The 14172-nt window shown below is 36.0% G+C and overlaps 1 pseudogene; it reads right to left on the bottom strand.

Annotated features, from left to right (window-relative positions):
* Positions 1–213: 213 nt before the first annotated feature.
* Positions 214–312, bottom strand: LOC133042902 (U6 spliceosomal RNA; annotated as a pseudogene).
* Positions 313–14172: the final 13860 nt, after the last annotated feature.

Genomic DNA, 14172 nt, shown 5'->3' with positions numbered 1-14172 from the left:
TCCGACTCTGTGCGACCCCATAGACAGCAGCCCACCAGGCTCCTCTGTCCGTGGGATTCTCCAGGCAAGAACACTGGAGTGGGTTGCCATTTCCTTCTCCATGATTTCCACTGAAGCAATATTTATCAGACTGTTTGACTATAGTATGTACTACTGTGTATATTTATTACACTGTGCCTGAGATATCTATAGTTTACTTACTGTTTCAGAAAAAAAAAAAAAGAATGCTTCATGAATTTGCTTGTTATCCTTGTTCAGGGAACATGCTAATTTGTATTCTAATTTTAGTCTATGTGATGTGGATGTGGGCACTTGATATACTACCTTGAATTACTGCAAATAATATAAACTCTAATGTGAAGGTAATATATTAAAAGTCAAGGTAGAATTTTTGCTCAAATAAACTCTTAAAATATGAAAAAATCAAGATAGTGGACTGTGATAACTGGTAACTGGTACAAAAATATAATTTATTATGTGTTTCTTAATTTAGAAGCATATTTAAAAAAGAAAAAGCTGTAGATTGTTAATTTTCTGTTTACTTGTTAATTTTCTGTTTAGCAGTAAAATATCAGGGAGGATATTTACTGAAAGAAAACCAGTAATGATGTGATTTTTGTACTATATATATATATATATATATATATATATATATATACTTTTTTAATATTTACTCTACCTACTACTTACATAGACTAAGTAGTAATCACTACTTTGATTTTGGATTTGGCTATGTAACTTGCTTTGGCTAATTGGACTCTGGCAGATATGACAGAAGCTGAGAATTGCTCTCTTACGTCTCTTTCACAACAATAAGAGTATCATGCCCTGGCTGGCTCTTGGGCGCAGGAGAAAGATACAAACTCTGGAGGCAGAAATAATTGCTCCTATCTTTTCCTAGTCTAGATCTATTCTGAATAAATAACAATGGTTTTAACACAGTGACTTTTAAGAATGTTGCAGCCTTTATATGGTATAGCTAACTGATTGTACTGAGCTCAGAACACACTGAAACATTCACTTTTTTAAACAATATTTTGACATATTACATTTCCTTAGCCTGGCATTATCACACCCTGTTTAAAGCTAATCTTTCATGATTCTCTTCAAATGCCACTTTTCTCTGAAAGCAGCTATTATTTATAAACTTATATCAATTTTCCAGAACACAACTTTTGTATAGTTTTGCAACACTAATAGATTAACCCTGTATTATAACTATCTGCGTAGTTTTCATATATTCACTTCTAGACTGTACCTGTTAAGAGTGGTTTGTATCTCACTATTCTTAGATTTTAGAATCTATATAATGGTTATTATGCATGTTTCATGAATATTTTTGCAATAAGTAAATATGTAGGAAACAATGTATTTGGGAGTCCTAACCAAAAATAAAACCCTATTATTGCTTTATTAGAGGGGTAAGATAGGAAAATATGTCAATTATTAAAAGAGCAAATATAAGCATGACTTCAGCACATTACATATCAGTCTTGGAATCTTTGGCTTGCAGAGTTGAGGGCTCCTTACTTGGTTTTGACTTGACATGATCAAGTGTTTTCCTTCCTTTAGTGTGATTAGAAAAACTTCTTGTCTAAGTCACTGATATTGAGGAGATATCTCCCTATATTGTAGCAAAACATTTGTTTAATGTGCAAATGCTCTTATCCTGATGATAATGGGATATTTTTAAGCTACATTATTAAAATACCTTAAACTATCTCTCCTGCTACAACTCTAGAATCCACAAGGAGTATTTGGTACATTCTAAATGTATCTAAATGGAGAATGGCATTTAGAGTCCAGGAGCTGGACTCTGGGTGAGCTGGCTACTACATGGGTGCTTATTGCTTCTAGGTATTCTCAGTGTATAGTGTTAGTGAATATAAATATGTATACTAACTCACACAAATAAACATGTCTGTATTTATATATCTAATTATTTATGTGTGGATATAAATATATATGTCCACAGTTGAACTTTGAACACAGGGATTGGGGTGCTAACCCTCAAGCAGTCAAAAATCCCAGAATAAATTATAGTTGGCCTTCTGTATTCACAGCTCCCCATCCATGTATTCAACCAATAATAGATCCTGTAGTAACATAGTATTTATTGAGAGAAATCTGAATTTAAGTGGACCTATGCATTTCAAACTCATGTTGTTAAAGGGTTAACTATAAACACACAATGCATTTTATAAGTGATACAAATTCATCATGCTGCTGCTGCTGTTAAGTCCCTTCAGTCGTGTCCGACTCTGTGCGACCCCATAGATGGCCCACCAGGCTCCTCTGTCTCTGGGATTCTCCAGGCAAGAACACTGGAGTGTGTTGTCATTTCCTTCTCCAATGCATGAAAGTGAAAAGTGAAAGTGAAGTCTCTCAGTCGTGTCCAACTCTTTCAGACCCCGTGGACTGTAGCCTACCAGGCTCCTCCATCCCTGGGATTTTCCAGGCAAGAGTACTGGAGTGGGTTGCCATTTTCTGCTCCAAAATTCATCATATATATACATATATATGTATAAATTTGTATTAAAGTTGAATTAATATCCAATATCCCATTAAATGTAGCTGCCTACTTTCTTTACTTGTGAATTACTTCTTTAGCAGTGAGAAACCTGGTTCTTATATGCTACAAGATATTAGATTAACTGCAGCATATACTCAAAGCAATTTAAGAATTGCTACCTATATTCCCACATTCCTGCTTGAAATATATTTATTCAACAGTATTCAGGCAAGATACTGTTTTCTGAAGTTACTTAAAATAATTTTTTCCTTTGTACTGAACAGCATACAAATAGTAGGTCTATTTGTTAGTATAGGTATTTCATTTTTATTTTCCCTGCATCCTAATTGATTTTAACCATCAATTTATTTGGGGAGTATGTTAATGGTACATGAAATAGGCTATGGCTCTAAAGTTTGAACTACACAAAAGATAATGAGAAATGTCACTTCCTCCTAATCTCTGCTATCATATTACCGATATTTGCTCTTTTCCATTTTGTTCCTATCCACCTCCAATAGGAAACCAAACACTTTAGTTTCTGGTTTATCCTTCCATCAATGTCAGAAAATACATTCTCAAAAAAAAAAGATGCAGGCTTGTTGAAAAACACAGATGCCAAACTGCTAAACTGAAGTAGCTGTTAACAATTTGAGCAGCAAAATAAATACAGTAGACCTTGATTTTTACCCAGAAAACTGAAATAATTGTGAATTCATTAATATATAAGTACCAACCTTAAAATATATATATTAACCAAAAAGAAAGACAATACGTGTAGAGTGGAAGAAACAAGAGGATCAACATCACCAGTAGTAACAAAACAGAAATTTGAGCCTTGTGAAGTGATATGTCAAGAACTCGACATTAGCCCTGTGATATTCTTGACAGGAAAATACATAGTAGTGAAGAAGTCTCACACTCAACCAAATTCACTTACATTAGACACAGTGTTATCATTGTTCTTTGAAAGTATCTATGTAATGAAATACAAAGTCTGAGTAGTGTACAGACTAAAAGAAACTAGGGAGAGATAACTAAGTGCAATGAGGGATCCTGGATTTTATATTGGAGCGAAAAGAAAATGTTAGTAGAAAAACTGTTGAATGTGAATAATGTCTTTACTTTAGTTCACAATATTGTACCAGTGTTCATCTTCTGGTTCTAACAATTATACTTTGTTATATAAAATGGAAATATTAGAGAAATCTAGAGGAGGGATATATGAAAACTCTTTGTAGAAATTTTTAACTATTCTCTAAATCTAAAGTTAAGTTTAAAAAAGCTTTAAAAATATCTATAATTTTCTTGTGATTCAATTACTTTATTAATATTTATCAAAACTGTGGGTAGCTTTAAATATATAATACCTTTCATGCCAAAATTTGGATTGGGATCTAGTCATTTGATTCCAAGTTCAATAATCTTTCCTATACTCTGTGTTCTTCCAAATCTTCTAGGGATATTTTTGCTCAAAGTGCAATTGATTTGCTAATACATTGTACCTCAAGTCTATTCTTAGGCATTATAAAATATGAAGCTCTTTTTTTTTTTTTAAAGAAAGTTCATATGCCCCCTATTCTTGACTCCTCTAAAAATAACCCAAAACTCCCCCATTTAATTTTGTGGTTATCCAAGATTTATTTTTAAGAAGGAAGTAGACTCTCCTTTTTTATGTAGATCTTAGAATTGGAGAGCAGAGAAAAATCATTTAGAATATTTTTATATTTCTTTCCTATTCTAAGCTTGTTCTTAAAACTGGTTGTTTCAAATTATCTCTGTGGTTTTATAATATTCTTTATGCCTCTTTTAATGACATTAAAAATCTTTAATAAGATAACATATATTTTTAAAAACACTATCAATAGAGAACAAATAATTATTAGTGCATATAATGAAGAATTTCCTCCTGATTTCCAAAATTAGCACTTTCATTCTTCAAGCCATGTTTAAAACCATGCTTTCTTATGCTAAATTATGAAATAATAGTATCAGGAATTACTGGATACCCTCATTTTGCATTTTGATATGGTGCATTTCCCAATGCCACATTTTTACTTGTTTGGTAGATTGTTGCTTAAATGCTAGCAGTGCCTGTTAAAACATGCAGAAAGCTAAGCTCACAGTTACATGCTGAATTTTATACATAGTTCTATAGTGATGCTGCTACTAGTATTGATCTATTAGTTTATAGCAATTAATGAAATCAATGTATTGCTGTGTTATGCAGAAAGTAATCATTGGCTTAAAAAATCATCATTTGAGGATTCATCAGTAAAATAAAGTTTTTAATAAATTAAAATTCTAGGTTTGGAATCATTAGGCTAAATTTTCTGAATTTATTTCCTTGAGTCTTGCACTATAGCATCTGTAATGCCATCCTTTTAAGTAATTGATTTTGCATGTGCTTCATTCCCATTTTGATTTGCTAATTGAGAAGATTACAATTGTCATTTTAACTTAAAACTTAAAGTGAAGTTACTTCTAAGAAGGATCCTGGACAGAAATACACAGAGACAAATCCATTTAAACAGCTCATTACTTTGAGAATCCCACAGAGCTGAACTCAATAGGATCTGTTGATAATGCAAACCCTGGGGACATACCTATTAGTCTGCCCACCAAGTGGACTGTGTGTGTGTTGTGAACTCTGTGGGTTAGCAATGGCCAATAATTTAAAGCTGGTAGAAGAGTCACTCTAGACATTTAAAATACAGTTACCTACCCTTTTCTGGCATTTAAAATAAAATGAGTCAGTGTAAAGTTGGTGAAATAGATTTGAGACTCTCCAAAGTGATACATGAAGTTGTCATGTGGTTTTGTAATTCCAAGTTTAAGTTAAATATGAGTGTTTAACCTTTCAAGGATTACCTCTTCTTGCCAAGGTGGAGATGAGGGACATCAAATGTCATCAAATGTCAGTTGAGTGTTTATGGTTCTTGGTCTCCAGAAAGAAGAAAGTGAAAAGAGTATTCTTTCTGTCTCAACTGAAATGTGCACAAATAGAATAATTTCCAAATGGCTGATATAGGTAATAATGATGATAGAATGATGAAAATATAAAAACTATTTTAAATTTAATTACAAAAAGAAATAAAATAGAAGGGACATGTTTAGATAGGGTGTGGCTGTCAGAATTTCAAGAAACAGCCTCTGAAAATTTGTGCCCTCATTGACGTCCTCAACTCTATCTTCATTCTCTCTTCCTCTGAGTTAGAGAATGTTAAGTGTTATTTAGCTTACTGTGTTAACTTTGTATGTATACTAAGGAAAGATGTAAACCAAGTTAAAATTCGTTTCACTTTGTTCATATGTGTACTATAGATAGCAGAATTTCTAGGTAGTCACATGGGATTTGAATTTTAAAGTATTTTAGACATCAATCCCATATTCACCCATTATTTTTGTTCTCTTGGTCATTTCACTGGGAATCTAGGAAACTGTAAGTAAACCTAAATTTTTCAAGTTATTGTATTACTTGGAAATCCAGACAGTGAAATTCCCCATCCTCCACCATGGAAAATTATTACAATGTATTAAATATCATATGATATAAATCACAGAGGATTTTCTAATGCAATTTACATAAGATCTGCAAGCTTCATAATCAAAAACAGTTAAGGAAAATCTGACAACAGTGCCGTTAGAACAGGCATAAGGGAGAAGCTTGTTCACAGACTCATTTACAAGATGAAAGCACAGGGACTCCAGACTCACAGAAACATTTTGTTCTATATTGTATAGTTGTGGTAACAAGATTAGTTACTGGCCAACTATAACTCTTCTCTTTATCATCCCCCAAACAGGATATGTGTGATTTGAAGCCCCCGTTTACGTGAACTTTAATACTTACCTCCAAGTCTATGTTAGTGTTTTCAGTCTTAAGCCATAGCATTTTTAAAAGTAAGAAAAAAAAATAACATCCTCAAAAACTAGTTTTGCTTTAGTTTGGAATAATTAGAAATACAGTTTATGTGGATTCTTTTGTTCTTGCTATAGTATCCACACTTCATATTTTGGTGTTAATGGCTATACTTTCAAAGACTTACTGTGCATCAAGAGTTGTAAATAGATTGACATGGATTTACATGTATTCCCCATCCTGATCCCCCCTCCCACCTCCCTCTCTACCCGATCCCTCAATGTATGACAAAAACCACTACAATATTGTAAAGTAATTAGCCTCCAACTAATAAAAATAAATGAAAAAAAAAGAGTTGTAAATAGTACTTTGCTTATGTATTTCATTGAGTCTTTTTGTTAGCTTATTTGATCACTTTTATATAAAATGAAATACTGAAAATGTGATGTCACACAACTAGTAAAGGGAGGAAGATTTAAGTCCACACCTGACTGATTGGTTCCCCTGTGCTTTTTAACATTTCATGAGTACATAAATTTTTAAGAAATTAGATAAGCAATTAGATTAGCATTCATAGTCCTTAAAATTGGTTTTCAAAGACTCAAAGGAAACAGTTGTTGGTGAACTGTACATTTTTTCTTCTCCATTCTAAAAAAAAAAAAAAAAAAAAAACACAGAATTTTACTTGCAGTGCTGCCAGCTTATTCATAGCCTTAGGTTGACCAGCATATAGATGATTAAAATATTGTTTTCCCATAAGAATATTGTGATTTCTGGACTAGAATTTTTATAGTTCTAGAGAAAGTCTAAAGTAGTGATCACAACTCATGTTGTCTGATACATTTTTGAGGAATTCCTCTTTAACTAAAAGAAAAATATTTGCCTAACTTCTACTTGAACATGAGATACAACTATTAGTAAATTGTACTTGAGACGACCATGGAGGTGAAATTACTGGCCCATAGAATGCATCTCCTCATTTTATCTCAATTTGTGGTATAAAAGTTCTTTAAGTGATTGGCTCCATATATATCATTTTATTATGATCCATCACTATTATCTCCCCTATCTATAAACAAACATGTGGCATTTGAAAGATAACATCACATCCCACTTTGTCAAAAAGTCTACCGTTTTTGATGACTTCTGAAATGCCAAATAAGGGGCTAAATTGTTTGGACTGTTTCCTGTAAACAATTCTAAGGTTGAAATATAGTTGTTCAGGTTCTCAGTTGTGCCTGACTCTTTGCAACTCCATGGACTGCAGCACACCAGGCTTCCCTGCCCTTCACCATCTCCTGTAGCTTGCTGAAACTCATGTACATTGAGTTGATGATGCCATCCAACTATCTCGTCCTCTGTTGTCCCCTTCTTCTCCTGCCTTCAGTCTTTCCCAGCATCAGGTGGCCAAAGTATTGACACTCCAGCTTCAGCATCAGTCCTTCCAATGAATAGTCAAGGTGAATTTCCTTTAGGATTAACCGGTTTGATCTCCTTGTCACCCAAGGGACTCTCAAAAGTCTTCTCCAGCACCAAAGTTTGAAGCTATCAGCCGTTAGGCACTCAGCCTGTTTTATTGTCCAGCTCTCACATTCATATGTGACTACTGGAAAAACCCGAGCTTTAACTAGACAGACCTTTGCCAGCAAAGTAATGTCTCTGCTTTTTATATGCTGTCTAGGTTTGTCATAGCTTTTCTTCCAAGGAGCAAGTGTCTTTTAATTTCATGGCTGCATCACCATCCACAGTGATTTTGGAGCCCAAGAAAATAGTCTGTCACGGTTTCCATTGTTTCTCCATCTATTTGCCAAGAAGTGATGGGACCAGATGTCATGATTTTTGTTTTTGAGTGTTGAGTTTTAAGCCAACGTTTTCAATCTCCTTTTTCATCTTCATCAAGAGGCTCTGGACTAGCAAAAATGCAGTGCAGCCATCATTTAAAAGATCAAAGAGATAATTGAGTTGACCAAATTTCATTTTTTAATGCTTCTTCAGGTTTTTCAGTTCTGAACACAGACTACCATATCCACCTTCATTTGAGTGAAGAGTGAGCATTTGGTTCTAGTTTGTTGTTATTCAGTTGCTAAGTGATGTTCAACTCTTCTGTGACCCAGTAGACTGTAGCCCACCAGTCTCCTTTGTTCATGGGATTTCCCAGGCAAGAGTGGGCTGCCATTTCCTTCTCCAGGGGATCTTCCCAACCCAGAGACTGAGCCTGCATCTCCTTCATTGGCACGCGGATTGTTTACGGAAGCCACCACAGAAGCCTCTGGTCCAAGTTAGGCCAATGCAGTTTTCTCCTCCTAGAATTTAAATATGACTAACAGAAGCTGAATCACTCTGGAGATAATACCCTGGTGTCCCATAGGAACCACCTGTTTGTTTCCATTATTTATATCCTTTTCTTCTGTGAACTATCTTATATTCTCTGTATTCTTATACTGTATTTTTTTTTTTTTTACCAATTTAGATTGTTTTTGTTGACTAACCCCTCCCACACACCATAATCCTTTAAATTTCATATACCCATCCACCATTAATCTTGTATTTTCATTCCAAAATTGTCACATGATGATGTATTTAATTCTAAAATATCTCTGCCTTGGGAATGGTCAGTTGTCATTGTTTGCATTACATCATAGTTTCTCTGAATCAGTGATTGTCCTTTTGAAAATAATAATTTGTTAGTCATAGAGGGAATTTTGGTATTAACTTGAATTTTAGTGTCTAATTCCAGTCTAAATAAACTTGTATCACAAATTTCTGAAACTCAAGCAGTTATTATATATTTACAGTTCCTGGGCTGGACCCTTTGCCATAAAAGACAGATCAGAATTTTTGTGTATAGCAATGGGCTCTGGTCACTAACAATATTTCATCTACAAATTTTAAAATATCACATTTTTATAGGTAGCTCTGATGATTTATCTTTTTTAATTAAGAAAGATTATACAATTTAAAAGGTTACTTTTCACTTGCAGTTATTACAAAATATTGATTATATTCTCCATATTGTACAATACATCCTTGAGCCTACTTTATATCCAGTAGTTTGTACCTCCCAATTCCCACCACTGTGTCCCTCCACCCCTGCCACTGGTAACCACTAGTTTGTTCTGTATGTCTGTGAGTCTGCTTCATTTTCTTATATAGAGTTTGTTGTACTTTTTAGATTCCATATATATGTGCTGTCATACAGTGTGGGTTTTTCTCTGTCTGACTTATTTCACTTAGCATCCATATGTTGTAAATTGCAAAATTTTGTTCTTTATTATGGCTGAGGAGTATTCATATATATATATATTTTTTCTATGCTTTTGTGGTCTTTTATCATACATTTTTATGTTTACATTTTTTATTTGTTGCTGTCACTAGATTCTGGGACCTTACAGTAGGAATTATAATTTTTAGATTTTAAATCCTTAGTTTTCAGAATGGCATAAAGGAAGAGATGGCACTCAATATATATTGAGAGATTAATAAGAATTAAAAGTACTGCTTCACAGTCACTTCACTGGTATAATCTTATTAAAATCTGCACTGGTATAATCTTATTAAATATTTTGTCATGTGAATCCTAATTACATTAATTTCAAACTATAGTAATTGTTATTTCTTTAACAATTCTATTTATGGACTTTCAACTTTCTCCTCACTAACAGTGTGTGAAATACCCTTATTCCATTTTATTTGTTTTCAAACATTTTTAGAAGGGAAATATGACACGTAGCCCTGAAGAGCTCTCTTATTCACACCTTCACACCTTTCTTAGTTTATTCCTTGACTTTAAGTAGAAGTTTTATCTGTGTAAACCTTGTTCCAATCCCAGAGATCTACTTTCTACTCTGGCTGTCTGTTGCTGAAGCACTTTGCTTTGAAATACAGGTTTTATATATTTGGGTATAGCAAGGCCAGTGTATTAGATGATAACTACCATTGAGAAGAGACTTGCTGAACTCACAGATCCCCAGGAAAATGGGAAGCCCACACCCTGGGAGTCCACATGGAGAAGCGTCAGGCTCAGTCAGGAGGCAGAGAGGCCAGGGGGAAAAGTTGGGCAGCAGCCTTTGCTGTGGTTTCCACCGAAATGAAGGAGCAGGAAAGAGTAAACAGACTTAGTATTGACTAGTCTGTATAGTTTCAGAGAGCCCTGGTACATAGTGCTACTCTTAGCTGTCTGGTTCCTGTCCTGGGGTGAACAGAGCAGAATACTCACCGTGAGTGTGAGTCCTGTAGAGTTGGTCCTTAGGGTGAAGGTTCTGTAATGGTTGGTTAGAAGGTGAAAGTCAGTCACAGGTAAGTTATTTATTTTTTTTCAATTGGAATACAATTGCTTTACAAAGTTGTGTCAGTTTCTGCCTTACAACAGCATGAATCAGCCATAAGCACACACATATCCTCTCCCTCTTGAGCCTCCCTCTGATTCCCTCCCTCCTCCCCATTCCTCTAGGTTGTCACAGAGCACCAGTGTTGTATAGCAACTTCCCAATAGCTGTATATTTTATGCATGGTCCTGTGAAAGAGTCCCTCAGATTGCAAAGAGATCCAACCAGTCCATCCTAAAGGAGATCCGTCCTGAATATTCATTGGAAGGACTGATGCTGAAGCTGAAACTCCAATATTTTGGCCACCTGATACGAACAGCTGACTCATTTGAAAAGACCCTGATGCTGGGAAAGATTTAAGGCAGGAGGAGATGGGGAGAACAGAGGATGAGATGGTTGGATGGCATCACTGATTCTATGGAAATGAGTTTGCATAGGCTCTGGGCGTTGGTGATGGACAGGGAAGCCTGGCATGCTGCAGTCCTTGGGGTCATAAAGAGTCGGACACAACCGAGTGACTGAACTGACTGACTATGAAAGAGAAAAGCAAATGTGGTATACTAGTGCATATATATATAATCTAAGGAAAATAATATTGATGAACCTATTTGCAGGGCAGAAATAGATATGCTCATGTAGAAAACAGACTTGTGGACAGAGTGAGAGAAGGAGATGGTGGGATGAAACTGAGACAGTAGCACTGAAAGATAGGCAATTCTTGTAATCTAAGAAGCAGCTCACCTTGAAAGAGGCAGTTCCTCCAGAGTCAGCAAGGCCCCAAATGTCAGAGCATGAGAATTATAGGAAACAAACTAACAAACATATGCTTAACATGCCCTTTTGCAATTGCTTAAAATCTACAAAATTTTATTAATTATTTTAATCCATTACAACAACATACATCAACTCAAGTACTTGAGTGGTGTTAGGCAGGCTCTTAGTTGACTATGCCAAAACCTCTGACAGTGTGGATAACAGAAAACTGTAAAATTCTTAAAGACAAGTGAATACCAGACCACCTTACCTGCCTCCAGAGAAATCTGTATGCAGGTTAAGAAGAACTGGACGTGGGACAGCAGACTGGTTCCAAATTGGGAAAGGAGTACTTCAAGGCTGTATATTGTTACCCTGCTTATTTAAATTATATGCAGAGTACATCATGAGAAACACTGGGCTGGATAAAGCACAAGCTGGGATCACGATTGCTGGGAGAAATATCAATAACCTCAGATACACAGATGACACCACCCTTATGACAGAAAGCGAAGAGGAAAAAAGGAGCCTCTTGATGAAAGTGAAAAAGAAGAGTGAAAAAGTTGATTTAAACACAACATTCAGAAAACTAAGACCATGGCATCTGGTTCCATCACTTCATGGCAAATAGATGGGAAAACAGTGACAGACTATTTTTTTGGGCTCCAAAATCATGGCAGATTGTGACTGCAGCCACAAAATTAAAAGACGCTCCTTGGAAGAAAAGCTATGACCAAGCTAGACAACATATTAAAAAGCAGAGACGTTACTTTCCTGACAAAGGTCTGCCTAGTCAAAGCTGTATTTTTTTCAGTCATCAGGTATGGATGCCAGAGTTGAATATAAAGAAAGCTGAGCAACGAAGAATTGATGCTTTTGAGCTGTGATTTTGGAGAAGACTCTTGAGAGTCCCTTGGACTGCAAGGCAGTCAAACCAGTCAATCTTAAAGGAAATCAGTCCTGATGCTGAAACTGAAACTCCAATACTTTGGCCACCAATGTGAAGAACTGACTCATTGGAAAAGACCCTGATGCTGGGCAACATTGAAGTCAATAAGAGAAGGGTCAACAGAGGATGAGATGGTTGGATGGCATCACTGATTTGATGGACATTAGTTTGATCAAACTCCTGGAGTTGGTAATGGACAGGAAAGTGTGGCGTACTGTAGCCCACTGGGTCACGAAGAGTCAGACACGCAATGTAACTGAACTCAACTAAACTGAGGTAAGCTTTTCCTTTCAGAACTCGTTTACTTCTGCCTTTGAGAGTATCCCAAATGTAAGGATTTGGTGAACCTGCCTTTTATTGATTTCATCTAACTGCCAATCATAGACTATTACATCTGTTTTAGAAAAGGCAGAGGAACCAGAGATCAAATTGCCAGTATCCACTGGATCATTGAAAAAGCAAGAGAGTTCCAGAAAAACATCTATTTCTGCTTTATTGACAATGCCAAAGCCTTTGACCGTGTGGATCACAATAAACTGTGGAAAATTCTGAAAGAGATGGGAATACCAGCCCACCTGACCGGCCTCTTGAGAAATCTGTATGCAGGTCAGGAAGCAACAGTTACAACTGGATATGGAACAACAGACTGGTTCCAAATAGGAAAAGGAGTACATCAAGGCTATATATTGTCACCTTGCTTATTTAACTTATATGCAGAATACATCATGAGAACCACTGGGCTGGAAGAAGCACAAGCTGGAATCAAGATTGCCATGAGAAATATCAATAACATCAGATATGCGGATGACACCACCCTTATAGCAGAAAGTGAAGAACTAAAGAGCATCTTTTGAAAGTGAAAGAGGAGAGTGAAAAAGTTGGCTTAAAGCTCAACATTCAGAAAACAAAGATCATGGCATCTGGTCCTATCACATCATGGCAAATAGATGAGGAAACAGTGGCAGATTGTATTTTTGGGGGGCTCCAAAATCACTGCAGATGGTGACTGCAGCCATGAAATTAAAAGACACTTACTCTTTGGAAGAAAAGTTATAACCAACCTAGACAACATATTAAACAGCAGAGACTTTACATTGCAAACAAAGGTCTGTCTAGTCAAGGCTATGGTTTTTCCAGTAGTCATGTATGGATGTGAAAGTTGGACTATAAAGAAAGTTGAGTGCCAATGAACTGATGCTTTTGAACTGTGGTGTTGGAGAAGTCTCTTGAGAGTCCCTTGGATTGCAAGGAGGTCCAACCAGTCCATCCTAAAGGGGATCAGTCCTGTGTGTTCATTGGAAGGACTGATGTTGAAGCTGAAACTCCAGTACTTTGGCCACCTGAAGGGAAGAAGTGATTCATTGGAAAAGACCCTGATTCTGGGAAATACTGAAGGTGGGAGGAGAAGGGGACAACAGAAGATGAGATGGTTGAATCGCATCACCAGCTCAATGGACATGAGTTTGAGTAAACTCTGGGAGTTGGTGATGGACGGGGATGCCTGGTGTGCAGTCTATGGGGTCAGAAAGAGTCGGACATGACTGAGTGACTGAACTGAGCTGAAATGAACTGATAGCTCCCTGGGCACTTTCGGACCCTCCAAGGTGAGAAATGTGGCACAGGAGACATAAAATCTAATTACAAGTTAGAAATAGCAAACTGTATATTTTGAATAAGATAAGGCTTTTCCTTTTGGTTCCTTTACATATAGTGGGTGTAAGCTTATTTTAATGGTTTATTCAAATGCAGCCGGATTTCTTTTTGTGCTTGG

The sequence above is a fragment of the Dama dama genome, chromosome 21 (genome assembly GCF_033118175.1).
Source record: "Dama dama isolate Ldn47 chromosome 21, ASM3311817v1, whole genome shotgun sequence".
In the NCBI taxonomy this organism is placed as follows: Eukaryota; Metazoa; Chordata; class Mammalia; order Artiodactyla; family Cervidae; genus Dama; species Dama dama.
This window is presented reverse-complemented; position numbering and strand designations above follow the sequence as displayed.